General features: G+C 50.8%; 1 long non-coding RNA gene across 3 annotated transcripts in view; it reads right to left on the minus strand.

Annotated features, from left to right (window-relative positions):
- The window catches only part of LOC121073893, a 75,280-nt gene extending 60,985 nt beyond the window's left edge, over positions 1-14,295 (minus strand). For all 3 annotated transcript variants that reach the window (XR_005821998.1, XR_005821999.1, XR_005822000.1), the window contains exons 1-2: positions 14,056-14,295; positions 12,899-13,022 (exon numbers count right to left, since the gene is read on the minus strand). This is a non-coding gene — a long non-coding RNA (uncharacterized LOC121073893). The remainder of the gene's footprint in view (positions 1-12,898; positions 13,023-14,055) is intronic.
- Between the last annotated feature and the right edge of the window lie 7,267 nt (positions 14,296-21,562).

Raw genomic sequence — 21,562 nt, forward strand, 5'->3', positions numbered from 1 at the left:
CAGCTATGTAATGATGTTGCTTTTACTGCCCCAGCTCCCAAACAGCTTTGGGAACAGTCTTCACTGACATGATGTTGGGTGTTAGGAATTGCAGCAGTTCTTGGGGGCTGTTTTAGGTACCCGAGACACAGCCAGGGGCTTGGAGGTCTGAGCAGGTAAGGCAGGGGAAGAGAAAGGAAAGCAGAGATTGTTCAGCAGTAAATCATTCTACCTACTGCACGATTGTGAAATTATGTTGAAAATTGATTCATCTGAGAGAAAAGAGAAGTTTGTTCCCTCTGTCGTAATAGCAATTTGCAAGGTGGATGTGTGTCTCTATTTTGACAGATTTGTGGGGCAAAGTCAAACTCGAGTGGGTGGCAGAAGTCAGTCGGGGTGATAATGAACAAACAATAATTACAAGGCAAAAAGGGGAATGGGCTGAATACCTCAATTAAGCATTTCCAGATTTTCTAAACATAACGTCCCCATTTAGTAAAATCATTTATTTTCAGAACGGAAAATATTATTGTGTGCTTGGAGTGCCATCAGAGCTGCGCATGGAAACACTAAGAAGTGGAGGGTAATTACGTCCAGTTTCTTTGGGGCTTGGCATCGTTTAGGAGAGGAATTTCCCCTGCTGTCCCCGCAGCACCAGGGTTACCTGCTCAACACGTCAGGCTGGAAGCAAAGCAGAGCAGCGACAGGGTGACCAGGCTCCGAGCTCCAGCCTCACTGCTGGGTGTTTGTCCTGAGCGATTGCAGAAGGACCAGGCAATCCTTCAGCAGCTGAAGAGTTGAGATTTGGGAGAAGCGGCTGCCAAAAATACCTTCCCAGCCTTATTAAAACAGGTCACCTACTTATTCCATTTTAGCAAACCGTTAGTGGTATAAGGCTTTTTTTCCTTAAAAATGAGAAGTCCCACTTCAACTTAAAAAACAAAAGTGCCCACCTTCTAATTTCTATTTAAAGCAAATCCTTCGGATTTAAAACAAAATGTTTCTTCTAGAGTTAAACGAAAATGTTTCAACTTGCCAAAATTTTCTTCCCCAAAAGAGACTGTTTCAGGTCAAGCCAAAACATCTTTTGGACCTGCCAGCAAATTTAGCAACACAATTCTTTGTGGCACTGTAATTAGTATGAATGGGCTTCCTTAGCACCATTGTTTCAGGAGCAGCTGTGCTACTTTGATGAATACCCATATTTTTGTATGTCACATGCATTTGCTATGGCCTGTTTATAAAATTTCAACTCATACAGTCAGGGAGCAGAACAGAAATAATATCAGCAGACTTGGGCGATTAATCACAAAGCACAAACAAAGAGAAAAGACAGGGATCTTGTCATGGGACACTGGACAAGGACTCGGAAGACCCAGCTTCAGTTCTTGGCTTGGTCAAAGACTGAGCTGGGCAAGTGAGAAATTATTCTTTCACTGGCAGGCAAAAGTACCCAGAGATGAAACAACTTGCCAGTTTGTCTATTTAAATTCTCAGGCTTTTCATCAAAGGACTGCGTGACCTACTCATCTGCTGTGGAAGCAGGTAAAAATGTTCCAGCGCCATACACACGCGCTGTGTATCTAACCAGGGAAGAAATGCAAATTCAGTAACATCAAAATACCTCTCAAATCACTCCTGACTCCTTCACATTGAAGGCTCCTCACACTGAAATGTTTTAATTCTGCAAAATCAAAATGTCTACCTGCAATATTTCTCGGAGCCTAGCAGTTCAGCTTTCTGCATCTTGAAATTCTTTCTGCTTCAAATTCAATTAAAATTATATTTCAAAGGAGGCATTTCAGTGACAGCACTTATTACTAAATATCAGCAAAAATATCAGTGCTGGTCTCCTATCAAAAATCTGTTAATTATCCAAAATGAAACGCTGTGTTTCCTTTTGGCTTTCAATCCTCAAATACCAGTTTTTCTTTTGAAGCTGGACAAATCTGTAAGACTCAGACTCGCCAATGAGCCACGCTCAACAGTAGGGCAATAAACCAACAAATTGCAAATCCAACCCCAAAGCCAGCAGGGTTGCTTGGGGAGGTAGGAAGGAGTCTCGGGACGTTGGGGGGAAGAAGGGCTGCAACATTACCAAATATATTTTTCCAGAAGCTCAGGATCTGCAGGTAACTCAGGTAAGTTAAGGAGCAGCAGAGAGAAGAGGGGGCAGCTGTACAACCAAGCCAACCCCATGCAGGAAGGGCTCCCCCAGCCACCCCTCTCCCAGCACAGAAAACTGGGATGAGGGCAGGAGGCGACAACTTTAAGGATGAGGGGCTGATACAGATGAGAGCAGCCCCACAGCGCACGGCGAGCATTTCATCCCCAAGCAGGGTGTTTTTGCAGAGGGCTCCATTAATTTCTCCAAGGTCCACAGGCCTCACTGTCTCCCATCTGTCTAGCGGGGCAAGAATATAGTGGCCTGCTTTAAACGCTTGGAGACCTTGAGTCCCCTTTTTGCTCCCTGCTGAACCCGCCGGTTATGTCCCTAACCCTCTGCAGCACGGACACATTAATACTCAGGGCTACGAAGGGAGTTCAAGGCTGATTCATAATTCACCTGGCCCAAAAAGACACCGGGTTTCTAAAGCCCGAGGCCATAACTTTAAAACATAGAAGCCATCAAAAAAATAAAAATAAAATCCGAACCGTAAAAGGCTGCGAAATTTGCACGCTGCAAAATTATTCCTGTTTTGCAAGGTTCACTGAAGAAGTTACTGTAAATAGCTCTTGTATTTCACACACCAAACACTTCCAGAAGCATTAATGAAACATTTTTTAAAGCCCTCCCTCCCCCAGAGTTATTCCTGGCAGAAAAGGGGAAAAGATGCAAGCTGTGGAGTCTGTGACTGCATAAGGGAAGAAGCTGTCGGATCCCATCTGTCGACGAGGAGGATAAACGACCGCACACATCTCTCCTCTGCGTTAGCTCTCAGCCCCAGCGCGAGGGGCACAAACGCTCTCGGGTCCCAGGTTTTGGTGGAGGAGGCAGCAGGCACGGCAGCAAGCAGGAGCTCAGTCTATGTAGGTTTTCTCCCACGTACTTCGGGAGCTCACAGACCCCGAATTGGGTGCAAAATGAGCTGATGGGAAGGAAAAGCGGGACTCTGCGTGGCGGTGGGGACTGCTGGAAAGTCACCCTCTAACAAAAGCCACGAGCTGACGAGAGGCACCCTCTTGGCGGACCTTGACGGGCTTCACGTGGGTCAGAGCCTCCCTGTGGTCCTTCCCATGCCACCACCGAGTGAGATTGGACCAGCAAAGAAAGCTGCCTGGGTGCTGGGTCCAGAGGAGATGGCCAAACCCCACGTCCTCCCAGAGAGCCAAGCTTACCGGTGCCCTGCGGCACTACTGGAGACAGGCACGAAGCCAAGAGCAGCGCAGACAAGCAGGGGCTTGGACAACACGGGTCAGTAATTCAGTATATGCAAGCCTGGCATTTGACGTATCAGGATTAAGAGCCTGCAAATAGCAGCATTCCTCCAAGGCTGTCTCACTGGAAAAGAGCTAAGGTCAAACCCAGGAGAGACCCAGAGGTTAAAGCGCTGCTGAGGAAAAAAAAGAGCTGAACAAAGCCCAGGATTTCTCCACTTAAAAGCCCAGTCATCTAAAGGCAGCATTATTGAAATCGGAAATTTGAAATCCATTTTAGATATATTCGTGCCCTTATTTTAAGCAGGCTTTTCTCACTCAGCACTGATACCATTTTATTTCTGCATCCACCTCAAATCAGCCTGACTTCCCACGGTCAGAGAAACAGCCAACGCTAACCTAAACCTCCAGGGTGGTGAGAACTAGGTGGTGCACAGCTGATTTTTGGTTTTCCTTTGGACTGTTGTTTTTTTAAATATGTAATGGAAATTCAACACACCTGTGAGGAATTTGGGGCTGTTTTTATATAAAATCTGCAGTGTTTTGTGGCTATCCTGCAACTCTCAATATACAGTGGCAAAAGCCAATTGTGACTGTGTTCAAGCAAGAGGTGGGCAAAGCCTTCATCATCTCCGTGTCCCCATACCTGCAGGAGCTAGAGGTGAACCCCTTGAAATAAGCACAGCCACCGTTTGTTGCCCGTTGTGCTAACGCTGTCTCAGCCTGGCCTTTGGTGCCGTGCCAGTGGCGCAGGGATCAGGTTAGTGCTCCTGAAGTCTCCAGGACATGCCAACAGCCAGGAATGGGTCAAAGTGTGCACACTGAGGGCCACAAAAGGACACAAGAGTCCCCGGATTGTGGCCTTGCTGGAACAGATAGCAAAGCTGAACCAACCAGCCTTTTTCCCTGCCCTGTGTTTTTGCAGCAGGGACACAAATGCACCTTACAGGTAGGGGAGGCAGAGCATCTTGCTCCCTAACCTTCACGGCCACTCAGTACCAGGTTTCTGACAGATCTTTTGGACACTAAAGATGATATCTCATGAGGCACCCGAAGAGAAATAAGTTCCTCTCCTTCTTTTGAAGGATACCAGCAAGCACAACTACCCTTCAAAGGGATTTGGGCTCATCTAGATTGTACTGCTCACACCCTGTATTGCATTCCCAAAAAGTCCCGTTCCTGGTTTCTGGCCCACAGCTGGCTCAGCCCAGCCCCAGCTCAGACGACAGCACGGAAGAGCTGCAACTTTGTGAACTCAGCAATTAGCCCCTGAGCCCGAGGAGAGTTTGTCAAGATCCCATTGCAGGCGAACAATAACACAGAAATACAGCTTTGAGGGGGAGACGATTTATCAAGCTGACCACAGACGTCTCCCTCATTTTTTCTTTAATAAATCCAGCCTCGCTCCTGGCCGCGTTCAGTATCTTGTCACTGCTTTCGGCTCCTTTTAGGACTGCCTCCCACCTGCAGGTTTCGGGCACTTTGCAGCCCCGGAGCCATTTATTCTCCCAACGTTTCTCCATGGAGAAACATGATTTTTCTTCCATCGAGGGGAGGGAAACTGAGGCAAGGCAAGGCGAGCTGCCTGGCCCGAGGAGGGGGACAGGACTACACGCTCGCTGGGGCTGGGCTGATCTGGAGTGGCTATTTCCTCATCCGCACGATGAGCATCAGGGGACTTTTGCTCCCTCTCGCAAGCAAGCTGTTTAGGAATTACGCGGATGCTCTTCACCATCAGATTTTAATCACCAGGAGTGCCTTCCTTGGGGGACTCCATGGGGCTGTTCAGGCAGCTAGCCAAGCTCCTGAGAGCCAGGCCTCATCTCCATTCGCCCAACGATTACTCTTCATAACGGCAGGCAAACACCAGCTCAGCTCCGATCTTATCTCCACCTCCTATTGTCCGCGTGGCCCAGAGGAGCACGGGGTTTCTATCAGCATTTCCACCTCCCAGGCGTCCTCCAAGGAGTGCAGCGGTGAGCTCCAGGCTTGAGTCCTTCCTTGCAGACCTTGAAGAAACTCCTGGGAAGAGCTGGGTGGTACACGGTGGGTCATCCTTCGAGGTCAAAGTGGAGGGAACCACTCGGGTGGCTGCTCTCGGGAGCACAAGGCATCAGCACCATCAGGATGCCAGCAGCGGCGTTTGCCTGTGCTAATTTCATGCCCGTCCTCTTCCCTCCCCGCAAAATTCCAGGCAGGCCTTCCACTTTGGCTGACATTCAAAACTGTCACCTCTCCGCGCACATTAACTGGGAGGCCTCTGTCATCCCTCACATTAAAATGCTATCACGGGGAGTCAGCACAGCTTGACTCAGCCAGCTAAGGGGCTGGCTCCGGCCGCGCTGCGGGGACAGCCGATTCACGCTTGACATCCATGGTCAATTTGACAGTGATGGACACGCTACTTAGGAGTCATTTGCTGATCTCATTTCCCCAGGTGGGAGGTCGTGCCACGGAGCTGCCTTCCCCAGGGAGGAGAAGTGGTGATGCTCTCCAGCCTCTCCAGGAGCAGACACACGTGCAGACAGGCTTCCCCATCTGCTCACTGAGCGGGAGATGATCTACAGAGCCTGCCAGGAGCCCAAAATGCAGCTGCCCGATCCGCACAGAGCAGTGCACAGCCAAGCATCGTGCTCCAAAAGTTAGGTCCATCTCTGGCCCCTGCCAGAGCGTGTGCTCCTGGGTTACCGCTCCCTGCCAGCTCCCTCGGGGTCAGGACGTGGAGCTGGTCGTCAGTCTTCTCAACCACTGCTTGCATTTTCCAAGCTCACTTGCTCTTGCTACTTGTGCTGTCAAACGGCACAATAGCTTGCTTTCTAACCAACACACACCTTTACTCGCCAGTAGAATCTGTTCACCACACCCTGACCTTCCTTACAGCAAGGAGAGGCATCCTCCCTGAAATTCCCTAAGCCTAAATCAGTTTTTAAAGGACCCGTGCATCCTCCTTTTACCAGGTCATGCCTGAGTCTGAGGGTGCTCACCTGTCACTGTCACTCCACACCCTTCCAAGCTAGCAGTGATAAACCAGGTGATGGTCAACCGCCCTCAGGTCCCAGGGGAGTAATGCTCCAGGAGGGACAGGGCTTTATAAAAGCCTTCCCCTTCCACCATGAGCCCCAGGAATGACCACAGGCACAGCTGCCCCGGGGATGTGTTAACATGGCATACATCAACTTTGGAGCATTAGCTCATCAGCGCCCACAGGCCTCCTATGCACACAGACCAGGTGACTAACTCAGAAGGTGCTTAACCCAACCACAATCACACTCCCCATTCGACTGAGCTTTCTCAGTGCCCCTATCCGCTGATGCCCGAGCACATATCTGCCATAGCTCTGTGCCCAGTAGAGAAAACAGCAGTATCCTGCACCTCCACACACCTCTCGAAAAACAGAGCCCACCTGCAGCTCAGGGGTGCCAGCTCTAAACAAGTCTGGTAATTTTGGTGCACAAATTCCAATCAAAAAAGGCTGAGTTAAGCTAAACTAAAATATACAGGGATCCAGAGGGCAAATCCCATCTTTCGTATATATTTTATATGCGTGGAGCAGCTTACAGCCCAACCACCTAAAAATTCCCTTCCACATCTTACTGCCCTAGCCGAGTGTCATTGGTAACGCTCTCGAATCCCAGGACTGCAGGAGATAATTACGGCGGGGGAACTCTGCCAGCTACCGCTGGGAACCTCTCCCCAGCCCTTCCCAGTTCTGGGAAGGCTGAGCTGAGCCCAGTCCTACAAACCCCGTAAAACAGATGTCTTCTGCAGCGAGCCCAGAAGGCCTTCCCCAGCATTAGGCTCTTTTGGATCAGGCAGAGGGAGCAAATTCCAGCGTCCTCCAGCCCTTGCAGCAAACATCGTTGCTCTGAGAGCGGGGCACGATCCAGCTCCGAGCGCGCCTCTTCCCCCAGCTGTGGTGCCTGGCTCCGGGGCGGTGGAACGCTTTATTTCTGTCACCGATGCCACCTGTCCTGGATAAACAAGGAGAATGAGGATTTTCATTCCCTCCAGAGATGCTCACGGTGAAGAGCTGAGAACGTCTTCGAGGGCTTTGGTTTCTCGTGGGTGACCATGCACGGAGGGCACAGGGATGTCCCTGCACGAGGGCAGGTGGTCCGGCCCTCACCTCCAGGCTGCAGGCTGGGATGGACTGAAAGGCAGAGCAGTAAAAAGACGAGCCATGGACCTTACGGCTTCAAAACCTTGCTGCTGCTCTGTGCCACCAGCCGGGCAGCCTGGCTCTGCTCCACCATCCCCACCTCCAGCCCAGGCAGGAGGACGGCTGCTCGCCTCCCGGTTCCTCGTCGCTCCTTTTTTGGGGAAGATGGTTTTATACCGGGGTCTGGTAGAGCACTCAGCTTTCTCTTCCAGACTCCGGCAGAAAGAACTTGACCCGTGTCCTCAGCCCCTCTTAGTCATCAGGCTGAGCCGCCTCTCCCCTCCTCCCACCAGCCTCCTTCTTTATGGAGCAGCGGCAGCGGCAGAGCATGGGGTGAGAAGTCAAGGGAAGGACAACTTGACTGATGGAGCTCAGGTTGCGGGGTCAGCGCAAGGCGTCGTGATCCGGGCTCAGACAGAGCCATTTCCTCTGTGATTTTATCCGCTGCGATTTTTATCTTTCGTCTGTTCACACGTCATGCCACCTGGACATAATACAGAGCAAGCCGAGCGCTCGGCTCCAGCCTTAACCCCTTCCAGCCTCCCGGGAAGGCGGGAGGCCCCCGGCACACAGCAATGCCGCGCTCCTGGGCCTGCCTGGCAACAAGGGGCTTGTCTTTACGGGCCCTTTTTATTGCCTTGAACATCTGTAAGTGGCAGGTTTATCCTTCTCCGCTGACCTCGCGGACGACGTTATGATTTACCCACAGATTTCACGTTCCCAGCAGCATTCACGAGATGTGATTTTTGGTATTTGTTTTAGGAGAGACATTCCGGTTCCAGTTCCCACCTGGAACGCGCTCGAAGCCACGGGAGCACAAGCCTGGTAGCTCACTGAGAGGGCTCCTCGGGTGACAGTGCGGACATAAAAAGCAGGCAGAAACAATTTCCCCTCACCGCACAAAAGGCATTCAGCCTTCGCAGCTGCTTATATGGGCTTAAAGGGAGGAAGGCCAACCCAAACCAAGACCGCGGGTGGAGTTGGGTGGCATCTGACATGAGCGCAGGTGTCCTGGATGCCCACAGGGAAACTGCCAACAGCCAACCCCTACCAAGGGCTCAGCCATCGAGTGCTTCAGACCTAAAGTCCTCCAAAAGGGGAATGACAGCCACGATCCCCATCCTGCAGGTGAGGACCGGCACGAGGAAGGAAGGGAAGGGCAGAGCCAGGCCCTGCCCCAGACGCGCCGTCCCCAGCCGTAGCGCACCCCTAACCCTTCCCTCACCAGGCATCCTCTCACCTCCGCAGCCTGGCTGGGAGGCCAAGTGTCCTCACACGCCCCCGACCTTCCTTTCAGGCCCCCGTAGGACCAGATCCCACGGTGCAAACAGGATGCAGCCCCCGCGGGAGCCGCATGGGACGCCCAGCCCGCGGAGGAGCCTGCAAGAAGCCCGGTGGCCCCAGGTGACGTGCCACCGTGCTCCCGAGACAGGACCCCCCTTCCCTCCCTCGTCTTTCCTGGCTGCCTCCTAATCCCACCGTGATTCATTGCCACCGGATGGGACAAAAGTAGAAACTGCTTTAAGCACGGGGTATTTTAGGGCTTCTTTTTTTTTCCCCCTCTCCAAGTTTCCTTAATTGTTTCCTTTCTTACTCCTGGTGCGATAAGAGGAGAGAGAGCTGGAAACTCCCTATTGTTTCTGTCCAAAGTCTGGGGAGAAATACAAAGTGCAGCCAGCCACAAGAACTGTGCGGGGTTTTCGTTATTTTTATTTTGTGACTTTTTAAAAACCAGTGACCTCACTTGCTGAAATGGGCAAAATAAGAGCCTGGACAAAACAGCGTGTTCTCAACAAAGCACTTTTGGCCTTTGTGTGTGCCTCCCAACTAAGCAGCCTAGGGGTGGCACAGTGCAATTTTTAACAGCTTTAACTATCAAAGCCTATTAGGAGAAGCCGTAACAAGTTTCAGACCTGGTTCTCTTTCAGAAGGACTATAGCAGAGGGCAGGGATGACTTTTTTTCCAATAAACCAAATGCACAGTGAATACATACAAATGAATTTCAAAAGGTTAAATGATTCTCATGCAGGAAGTCAAGTCTCTGTGACATTAAGAGACTCCTTTATTTTGGGAAGTTCCTACTTCAAGAGCTGCTAAAAGCCAGGCAGATACATGGGGAAGGATTGGTCCTTCCCACTCCCAAAGCATCTGCTCTTGGCCACCATCAAGAAGAGACTACTACATTAGAAGCTATCCATCCAGATTGGCAAATCCTATTTCTTTCACAGGCATGGAGAGCCAGGCATAAGGGGCTTCAAGAGAAACAGGCCCACGTGGCTGTGTCTCAACGTTCACCCCATGGTGGATCCGCTCTGACACAGGGCCCCTCTGCCCTGTGTCTGTCCAGCACGCAGCCAGAGGGATCCTCAGCCACGAGAACTCCCACAGCCTCCTGTCACTGTGCGCCAAAGGCACCAAAACCTGCTGTCACTTGTAGATAGTCACACACTTGCATTCAAAAATTCACGTTCCCAGACCTGCTTTCCTCCACACATAAAATATAACCCTGAAAAAAAAGTCATGCCATAAGAACAATGAATTACACCTTCTCCCTCTGGGCTGGGGACGCAGACACTCCCATTGCCACCTCTTCTTTCCAAAACGACCCCTTTAGATTTTGCTTTTAAGCAACCCTCCCCGGACTTGAGTTTGAGACATCCACAGAAACCACAGCTTCAGGATCCCAGTTTTCATGGGAAGTATCCCCCTGTACCTCCGAGCCAGAGGTAGCAAGTGCTGCTGTCTGCACGCGGCCCACACCCCGCAGGGAACAGACGGCAAAGCCAACCCTGAACCCAGCTCCGTTCCACCCCTGAAACATCAGAGCATCGTTCTTCCCAGCAAGCTGCCAAGGGAGCTCTCCGGTAACATAAATTTTGGGGTGCCCTTGCTCTGTGGTCAGCTCCAGTCAGACATCGTATCACCGGCCATTTCCCCATGCGGCACAAATTCATGTCCCTATCATTAAAGAGACACATGGTTTATTTACTCATTACCATATCCAGCTGTTGGCTTTCCTTCTCCCCATATTTCAGGGAAAGTAGTGATTTGACATAAATAATGCCCCATTCAGCTACGACCTGAAAGATATTATAAATATAAAAAAAAGTCTTCAACTCCAATAGCTCTTTTCAAGTGCTCCGTCCAAGCCCTACTTAGTATGGGTGTGGGGGGAGGTTGGGAAGGAGAAAACCCAACGCCATTACTTAAATAGCCCCATTAAAAGCGAGCACAGGGTGAATTACAGCTTTATTAAACAGATGACATTACATCAGGAATGATGAATCATAATGTTGCTGTTCGGGATTACAGCAGTATACGACCTCTTCAGCTGTAATCACTCGCCTCCTTCTCCAGCCACCGCCAGGTGTGCTGGCCCCTCTGGCACGTTACCAGCAGGCATCTATTTATTTGCCCCCAGCTCACAAACTGTCACAAACTGCCACGGCTTGCTGCTGCGGGGATGGAAAGGGAGGGTGTCGATGCCCCCGGGGCAGTCTGGAGGGGGATAATCCCCCCAGCCACCCATACCTCACAGTTTGCCTCCCAGCAAGCTCAAGGGTGGATTTGTGAGCACGGCCCATCTGTTTTGGCTCCTTGCATGCCACCAGCTCCTCCTGAGGATGCTCTGGGGCAGAAGAGAAAGCTCGGGCACATGCACAGCTCCGAGGCCTCAGGAAAAGAGAATAAACTGTGGTGGCGACCTCATTTTGGGGCTGGATGTTTCAAGGCCATTCCTCTCGATACCCAGTTCCCTACCATCACAAGGACTGTGGTGGGACACGTAGCTGGGACTTCAAGAATAAATGTACGGGAGGTTGCACAGTGAAAGAAGACTGGAACCACGTAGGTGCAGAAAGAAGCCATCAGATAAAGGACTCTGAACTGCAGCAAGACATAACCTTCTGGTACATGCACTGCTCTACCAGCTCGCCCAAAGAAAAGCAGAATCCCACTCCCTAAACCCAAAGCATCCTTTGCAGAGCTCTTCGTACGCTCCTTCAGCACCTCCCCATCTCCCTCCCCATGTTTACATCCACATGGTCTCCAAGGCGGGTCACACACATGGGCCAGAAAGAAATTACTGCAATGCATTTTCACTGTGAGCAGAGGCTCAGGACACCTTGGAGGGTAATGGGAGCCATCCCCGTGCTCGAACTACCCACGAGCCTCAGTCCCACCAGGCACAGCAAACCCTGGCAATACGAAGCAAGCTAATTCGCACGCCACTCGGGCCACCACCACCACCACGACACAGCCCTCAGCAGAGGAATGCCTGACCCGCTAAATCATCCCCTCTCCCTGACGAGTTTTGCAGGGGGTTTATGGATCTGCAGCAAGGGAACAACCAAAGGAAGCCAAACGAGCAGTTATCGTGAAACTGTAACAGTGAGCCCCTCTGAAGCCTGATTTCCCCCTCCCAACATTGGTCCTTGCAGAATCGAAGGAGGCATCATTAGGAGAAGCCCCGGGGCAGAGCTTCCCCCTCTGCTCGTTTGGAGAACGGCTTAAATCAGCGCTCCTTAGTCAGCAGTGAGAGGGGAGAGCTGCCCTGCCCTGCCCCTTGCAGCCCAGCAGGCACCGCCGTGGCCCAAAACCACCACAAGAAAGGCTTCCCACGTTTTGCATCTCCCGTCCTTCTCCCAGGGTTTGCCTGCTGCCTATAAATAACCAGGAGAGCGTGACATCTAAACGCCCAGATAAAGCAGCGCCGTGCCATGGCCCCACAGAAGCCAACGGCTTCTATTTTTACATGTTTGGCGAGAACCACGTGTCAGCTATCGACAACACACAAAAAAAAAAAGCCCCGGCACTCGGATCCCCACTCCCCCTCTGCCTTCTGCTCAGACAGACCTCAGACAAGCGCCCGGCGGCCCCATCTGCTCATCACCTGCTAGCATTTGGGTAGCAGATACGTCAAACTCCCGGCTCACGTTTTCACACGTAGGAGTTTGCTGTCTGAGTGATGAGGCTGTCTGTGCTCCCATTGTGCTTCGCCATCCAGAAGGTTTTTCAGAGCCTTTACAAAATATTGCATGCCAGTAGCTCTTACATAAGTAATCAACCTCCTTACCCCCATTTTACAGACTGGGAGACTGAGATAAAGAAAGCAGGCAAAAAGCAGAGAGACCTGTCACCTCCTGCATCCCTCTGCCCCCAGAGATCCCCCTTCTCTCCTTCTGAGTTGTTCCTTCTATCCACTCACCTCTTAAATCTGTGGCTGCTTCTGCAAATCAGGAAAAAAAACAACACAACCCTACAACAAGAAAAACCTGCCAAGGGAAGTTGAGCTCTGCCTTTGACCCTTGGTGGTGAAAAGGTCCAGGGTCTCTTAGAAAGGCTGCTCACAGCACGAGAGGCCAGGAGCCAGGACTTCTTACCTGACTTAGCATTAGCAGGTCCCCTCAGTCTGCCCCTGAACAGTCATTTGCACCTCTCTTCCTGCAAGTCTCAGGAAGCCTGGTTTGACCTCTCATCTTCACCACGAAACCCAAGGCCGTGTCCCTAGAAGACAGTCGCTAACGTTATGAGGGATCGAGCATTGATTCCCACCCAGGGCGGGCAGCAGCAAACTACAGAGATCTGTAACTAAGCGTAACAAAAATAAATCTGATAACTAGGCAACTGGTAAGTGGACAGCTTAAATTCAGCCTTTACACATCAAAATCAACAATGACAATCATTTTTCTTTCCACTGCAATTGTTGTAACAGCGTTGACTTTAATCTTATAGAAGAAAAATCCACCCCAGATTTCACTCTAGTCTAGAAGTGAGTCAGCTCTCAAACCTCAGCTAGAAAGAAAGGCACTTGCTAGGATGGATGTGGGAAAATAGCGGGTTAGATTCACCAGGCTCCTCTTGGGTCATGCTAAAATTACTACGATTTAAGTTAATGAATAGATTTCCTTTTGTTCCAGCTCAGCTTCTTTCTATGGTGTTACAGCCCTTATCCCAAGCTGGAAGCAAGCACTATTCAGATAAAACAAAGCCCAGCTTTACTTCAGCATTAACACCAAGACTTCTTCACAATAATATTTATAAAATAGCTATTAGGATGGGAGGGGATAGTAAAAACACATCTGTACAAGTCAGGCTCCCAGGTTATAAAATACCAGGAATTAAATCTGCCCTACAACACAAATCCTCACCCCGCCCACGTGTTTGCTTGCTTCAAAGCATCTTTCCTGGCAGGACCACGTCCTGCTTGCTCCTCAGGACCTGTCTCATCCAGGCTGTACATGCAGAAGGGATCCCTGAGGCTGTACTGCTGCATCCCCCGACAGAATGGGAGCCTTTTGGGTCAGCACGTGTCTATTCGGACAGCCCCCACCTCTCTACAGAGCAGGGAGGCACAACCACACATTCCTCTAAGCTCTCTAAGAGAAAGGGGGAGCCAGTCACAGAGGTCACAGCAGAACCACGGGTGACGAGGACAACAGGACTTGCTCCTTGGCAGCCTCAGTTTGGCACCATCTGTGCATCTTCCAGGACACAGGAAAGCATTTTAGTGCAGCTTTTGGCAAGAGCCATTTCCTACCTTGTGGTGCAGAGTTGGCTGCGAAGTCCGGTCACATGCTGAGCCCTCTTCCTCCCTGTGGTGCTCCCCGTGTGAGATGAGCAACCTCGCAACCTGAGAAGGAAGGAGAAAGAGGTACACTTCAGCAGGGACACGAGGCACAGGAGCGGGGACAGCCATGGAGCACAGGGCTTCGTAGTCCATGATGACAAGGAGCACTGGTGAGGCAGAGCGTGGAGCTGTGCACACACAGCAGGGCAGACAACAGACCAGACGTGGAAGAGATGTACTGGCCAGGCACGGACGGTCAGGGGAGCCTGACCAAAGCCTAAAGAGATGTTCAGTGGTAGCACAAAGCCCCTACCATCCTGGGGAGCTCCTGGGAGACACAGGAAGAGGTCTGCAGCAATGGACTTGGCAATGCCATAGATCGTTATGAACACAAGGCTTAGAAACAGGAGTGAAGGGCTGCGATGGGAGTCCCCCAGGAACCTCATGCCTTCACCTACAAGATACACAATACAAACCCAGAGCAGCAATTGCACTGCCAAGAAACAAACCCCAAGGAAGAGCATTTTGCTCAGCCCAGCGCACTCAGCGATCTTTATTTCAGAAGCACGCAGTTCCCTTTTACCCCAAACTCCAGGATAAGTGCTATTTTCTCCTGGGCAGAAGGTCACAGCCCAGTTGCCTCAGACAAAAACTGGCATCCCCACCGCTGGCGTCACTTGGCGACTGTACACTTAACTCCCAGCAAAGAAAATGAGGAGAGAGGCCTGGTAGGGCTCTGGATCAGGCAATAAAGAGAACAGACTTTGGGGTTTACTGAATACTTTGGGCACCCTCAGAACTGCATCTTTTGTTTCAGGCAAGCTTTTTACTTAAAGCAAAAAGAGCTTCTCCCCAGGGAAAGCCTCACCCACGTCACGTTCTGTCCTAGCAGACTGCAGCAGCAATGGATAGCTCAGTCCCTACAGGACATCTGAACCCCGATGCCTTCCCTTCCTTGCCCTACACACCCACCATCACCAGGACACCAACAGCAGAGAGTAAAAGGCAAGCTACCTGGCTGCTCTGGGTCACTGCAGCACACTAGCCACCCAGAGGTTATTGGTAGTCCAGGCACGAATCTAACAAGGTTGAGACTTCCCCCAAAGGGTTGTTTTGCTGGAACCAGCAGGGCAATAACCAGGACAACCAGAGGGAAAAAAGCACACACAAAGGCTGCAACGGGTGCCAGGTCGTACCTCCGGAAGTCCTGCAGATCCGCACAGCCGGTGAGACAGGACCCTGGTGGAGGGACTTCTAAACCTGCATTTCCTTGGTGTCACCACTCACGGCATCAGCCCAAGAGGCAATGTGTGGCTGGTTGGGTATTTCCCTCAGCTCCGATAGAGTTGGTCCCTACAAAGCCTCGACTCACCGACACAGGCTCGTTATGGAGCCAGCTAACAAGCTTTCTGCCAGGAGCTGACACATGAGGGGATGTCGCAGGACAGAAGAGTCAGCAAGGAGCCCATGAAGTCTCTGGCAGCATTAACTTTGTCAGCTGATTTCAGCATCCTGATGGTGGGGAAGAGGAGGGAAAGGAGATGTGTGAGAACAGGAAGAACCGCTGTATTCATCCAGGCTGACACCCCACTAACAGAGCCAGAGTATTTCAGCTACAAGCCCTGTGCTGTGCCAAGCAATGACACTAATAGGACAACAGCTGAGCAATTAAAAGAAAAGCAGAGACAATGAGATATCAAGTCAAAAAGGCTCACGGACAAGAGACAGAAAGATCTCATTTTGGCTGGTTTGCTTTGGTGAGTGGAACATTGTCAGACAGAGACCACGCTCAGGAAAAGCTACATTTCTGTGTCACCAGCAATTACCGCCTCTTCCTTCAGCCTGGCATCCTCCCACCTTTTGCTGGACCAATTTTTTTTTTACATGGACCCTATAAAAAGGGCATCAGAGCGTGGAGCGCACAGCACCCTCTGCACACAGAGAAGTGGCTGAAACACGCAGCTGGTGCTGCACTAACTCTCGTCTAAAGACTGCTCACAAGCTGTGGGAAAGGAGAATTTACAGTGCCTTATCTAGGAATAGGGGCACGGGGAAAGACAGGGAGAGCCTTTAAATCAAGAGGCAGACAGCAAATCTCACCAAGGTCTTGTTTACACGCTTCCCTAGCGGAGTTAGCCACCAGTATGGTATGGGAGTGGTTCTACTGGTTTCAGAGCCCCGGGTACAACTATTCTGAAGTCCCTGCGTGTAGGGTTGGTTATACATCCCCAGCTCTGTGGGTCCAGCTGGTGAGAGGGCTCTGGGTGAAGCAGTGGCTGCACATTTGGGCAGGCATCTCTTCTAGAACATCATAAGACAAACACGTGGCAGTGGAAAAAGTGAGCAGTGATGAAGCAGATCCTGCCCTCCGAGGTCTTGCAGGAAAGTCACAGCACAAAGCCACTGGCTGGGCTGAGGACAAGGTCAGGAAGGAAAAGCAAGAGAGAGGGGGGCAGCCAGCAAGCGCAGACAGTCTGCAAAGCCGGACATCAAACCTGGTGCATCGCAGCAATTGAGCGAGGAAGAAAACCAGGGCCGGAGGCTGTGTGTCCAATCACTGCTTTCACTAGATTAAAAATGTAAATTCCCTGTGTAATAGCCTGGCTTGGAGATATCGAGAGTAACAGGCAATTAGGAATAATGAAGTAGCAATGACAGCAGCAACGGGCAAACCTCTCTGGGAAAGGAGCGGGCTGGCCAGTAGGTGCATCTTTCCCCCTCTTTGAATAGTGCATGAGGAGGGGGGTCTGGTCCAGCTCTCGGTGTAATTCTTTGCCAGTTTAATGTTTCCTATCAAACATCTCATATCACAGTCGATCTGGGTTACCAGGACCCCTGGTAGGCTCAGGGGAAGCGCTGCCTGTGCCTGTTCCCAACAATGTGACCTCGGAAAACGATGCGCACACGTGGTGCTAGGGGCAGACGTGCACAGCTGGATCCTCAGGGCAGCAATAAAGGTCGATTGCACGCTGTACATCCTGCCCCTGCAGGGTGCTAAAAGTCTCCCTTTGCTACCCAGCCACGCATTTCCAGGCAGTTAGTAGGAACTTGATCCCTCTGAGACCATGATCCTCGGAAAACTGTCAAATGGCTCCAAAGAAACCCAGAAAGTAAACAAACGGGAGGTAATTGTCCAGCAAAATGGTGGAAACGTCACCATCTTGGAAACCCAAGCTAGAAAGACAACACAACAAGCCCCAGTTCCTCTTGCACAATGCAGCAACACCACGAGCAGCACCAGAGCTGAGCTACCTTGGAAATAAGTCATCCACTACCCTCCAGCCTGCAATGGGGTAACGCCACACAGATGTCCCATGGGGACACCCCACTTCCACTCCCACCCAGGAAGTTTAAACGGAGCACATTTAGACAACGCCAGCCTAAGGAAATAAAAAAAAATGCTTAGAAACATCAGAAACCTGAAAACAGTGCTGGGGACAAAAACCCACACAAACCAGGAAAAGCTTGTGCAGGGGGGGAAGACTCAGAAAAAAAAAAAGCTATGGAAGGGGTTGGGCAGAAGGAGATGGAGCTACGTGAAGGCGACTGGGTTATAGGCAATCTTACATCAGTTTATGAAAATATCCCATTAATCTTCATAGCGCAATCTTAATTGCAAAATCTTTCATCAGCCTTGTTATTTGTGCACCTGTCACTGGAGACACTCGGAGTTGTTTTGTCGTCATTTCTCACGCTAATTAGAGGGGCTCGGGGTGGTTGCTGGGGTGGGGTGGGGAGGGGGGGCTCCTGGTTTTTTAATTGTCCTCGAGCACAGCTCAGCTTTGCGGTAACGCTGCCAATTAGGGTCCCGCCCTACGCGGGGCTCGCAGGCCTGCTAGGCACATTACGGAGGACTAGAGGGGTTGTTTTAATTAAATACCCCCAGACTAGCAGGGAAATATTTAGAGCAATTTAACAATCTGCTGCAGAGTTGTTAAGCCTCCAATATATCTGCTTAATGTTCATTTGGGTATTTAATAATCTCCCTACCTTATCTAATCCTGTTTAAACTTAAAGAGATGCATCTAAGCCGGTGGAGGAGCTAGCGCTTATTAACAGCCGCTGGTTATTAAAACATATTTGAGATGTCATCGCTGGCGAGCGGTCCCAGCAGCAGGCAGGAGGACTGGTGCCTGTGGATGTATTTCTTCCCTAAGCAGGGCTGCCCAGGGACCAGAGCCAGTGCTTTCACTGTAAGCTCTGCTATCACCGTACTGGTGTGCTTACTTTCTGACCTGCTTCATACCTCCCCGTGGAAGGGAACGGTGGCCTTATTGCATAATTAGTCAAAGCTACAGGTTATTTATTTGTCAAGCTGTGTTCCAGGCCTTCAGCTACTCAGACCGGGGTACTTTTAAAGAACTGGATGTTTTATGTTCCAGGTTAAGATACATTTTGTTTTGCTCAGCCAGTTCTTCACAACCCTTCTTTGAAGTCCACAAAAAATGGCTTGCCTGGGGCTGGCCTACAAGGCTAGAAAGACTTTACCTTGCCGGATTTTAGTGTAGCTATCCCTGCATAATTGGTTTGTAGGCTGTTTGTCCTGTCCCTGGTAAGCTCCTTCCCTCAGCGAAACACACTGCCAATTCCTGCAGCAGGGCTCCTCAGCTCGCCTTGGCCTTTCTCCTCCCTTCTCTCCACCAACAGGTACTTCCACCACACTTCGAAGTGCTGCCACTCAAATCCCCTGGCGATCAGGGCAGGTCCCAAAATAATGCTGTCACGCACAAGAAGAGGCTGTCAGAGAGCACACAACTCACACCTGGTGCAACTTTAACGAAGGGAGAGTCAAGCCAGCAATTCACCTTCTCAGTATGGATTGGTTTAAGTGTGAAATGGCTTCCAGGCAAAGCAAAGGGAGTCTTTCTACCACATTCAGGACACAAAACCAGAAAGTCAGCCTTAAATCCCATGAAGCTGAACAGCCTAGACTGTTTCACGAGTATTAAGCCACCCAACTTTAAAGCACCTTCACTGCTGAAGCTAGAAAATAGAAGCAGCTGTCCATATAAAGAGGGGGAAATCCTGCTATCCATCTTCAAAACAAAAGGCACATCTGGGAGAAATCTCCGTGCCCAACTGAACAGGACATGCTGTTCTCAAAGGCTAAGGCCTTAAAGGTTTAATGTCAGTGTCCTCAACTGGGCAAGGCTCTCCATGAGTCTTGTTCAAATAAGAACATTTCAGGACCTTACTGTAAAGGGCTGATTTTCATCACAAGTCTGTTGTTCTGGACGCCCTGTTTAGAGACAAAAATGGACGTTTGGAAAGAGCAAGCCCAGCGGTGACACATCTGTTGGACGTGTTGCACAGGAGCACAGCCATCCCAGTGGGTTTTCATTGATCCAAGAGCAGCAGCGAGGCGAGACACTGCAGCAACCTTCAAACAGGCTGCTAGGAACAGGAAGGGAATGGTTTTCTCACAGAGAACATCAACGGCAGGGTAAATACTGAGGCAAGGAAGATTTAGGTCAGACATCGAGGGGGGAGGAAGCCACATTCTTGCCTGTTCTGTTTTTCTTGTTAGAAGCCCAGGAAGAGGTTGAATAACCTCTATCCCTAAGGGTCTTTGAAAACAGATTAGTGCAGAAACGACATAGGTAGAGTTGATCTTGCCTTGGGGCACAGAGACAGACTCACACGACCTTGGCAAAGTCTTTCTGAGGACTTTTCTTCTGTGGCCATATGCTGTAGCATGAAAAATACTGAGCCCCACACCCAGTCTCCTGTGTCCCACCACAAGGGACTCACTATGGCACCAGAGGATCCTGTACTCTAACAACAAGCACAGATCAATGCATACACACAGTCCAGCCAAAGCAATGTTCTGGCCCACGAGGCTGCTTGGTCCCATGTGAAAAAAGCCAACCCATTTCACAACCCCAGCAGAATCCCCAAACCCAAGCCCTTTTCCTCAGCCGAAGCCCACACACAGTTCCCTCTCCAGATTTGGCTGACAGAGATGACTGGAGGGAAGCAAACGGAGCAGATATTTTTTGTTTGTTTGCTCTTTGTTCCTTGTTTCTCAGACACTGGTGTCATTTAGGATATTTTGTGGAGGAGACACATCAGCACAGTGACGGATCCTGTCTGGTCCCATCAGCACCGAGGCATCGTGTCCCCAGAGTAACGCGAGAGGACTGCCGTTCCTGCAGGGAAGGCTGCTCAGCGGGAGGTGTCAGCCTGGGAAACACAACAATTGTTTCTCTCCCATCGCTTCCGTGGCACTCGGAAACTTTCGGCGTGGGGGACAAGGGGGGAGGAGGCTGAGTCTGAAGGCAGAGGTGTGCCAAGGACAGGGAGCAGGCCTCGCACCCTTGTCGCAGTGATGGCCGCCCACCGTGTCAAGGGAAAAGGAGCAAGTGTGCTCCAAGTGGCCGTTTCCTACCAGACATGTCCTGCGGGGTAAGGAACGGGACTTCTGAGCCATCCTCCCAGTGGCTGATGCTTCACACCGCCACTGCGCTCCTTTGTCACCTCTTTGTGTGCAGGACTGCCGTCACAAATCATGGGTTTATTTAGACTCTTAAAAAAAAAAAAAGGATGCAAACGTTTACAGTGCGATTTCCTTAATTCTCAATCAAGGATCCTATTTGTTTCCTCCCCCATAAGTCACTGCAGGTCCAGCAGTGGCAGCAGGACGAAGGGCATGGCGCGAGTTAACGCTCAGCGCCCTGCAACAAGGAGCTTTTGCTGCAGCAGCAGCACTTCAGAGCCTCTTTCACAAAAGCACTTCAGAGGACTTCAAATTCTCTGCGGCCGTGTGGAGAAAAGCCTTGCAGAAGCTGACCGTGCTGTTTGCCCTGCCAGTCAAACGGGGATCCAGGGCACGGAACAACTGAGCTATTTGCCGGGTACACGCACAGCCTGACACCAGCTCGAGGACAGCAGCCACCCCAAAGATCCCAGCTGGGGCTGGTTATAGGCACGGACACACGGGGGGAAAACTGCCTGCCTGCAAAAAAACCACCCTTTTTGCTCAGCTTACCGGGAGAGGAGCTGGGTTCTAGAGGAACTGGGCTCCTTCCCTGTGGAACAACGTGGAAGGCACCTCCATGGAGTACATGTGTGTTATAAAGCCACATCTCCTCTCATCTCTGCTGTTAGAGCTACCCAGGCCTTGCCTTTTGCCAGCAGGAGATGCCACGACACAGCTCTTCGCCGGGTAGAAAGCATGTGGAGGAGCTGCTTGTGAACAGCAGGCTCAGAGGGAGAAAGCAGCAGAGGCAGGCACAGAGCAAGTGATAATTTCTGTGCTGTGCAATTACAGCTGGGAAGGAGTAAACCTCTGGTGCACAAACCTGCCAACAGTTTACTGCCGACAAGGAAACAAAACCGACAGTTGACACTGGAACAGCTACTGATACCCTGTAATCATCTTAAAAATAGACTCTTCGCAAACCTGCTTGTTAGTAGTGAGAACATATGCTCTTTTTAAGAGGGGGGAAAAAAAAAAACCTCTCAGCATCTCCGAAGC

Source organism: Cygnus olor, chromosome 8, assembly GCF_009769625.2.
Source record: "Cygnus olor isolate bCygOlo1 chromosome 8, bCygOlo1.pri.v2, whole genome shotgun sequence".
Lineage (NCBI taxonomy): Eukaryota > Metazoa > Chordata > Aves > Anseriformes > Anatidae > Cygnus > Cygnus olor.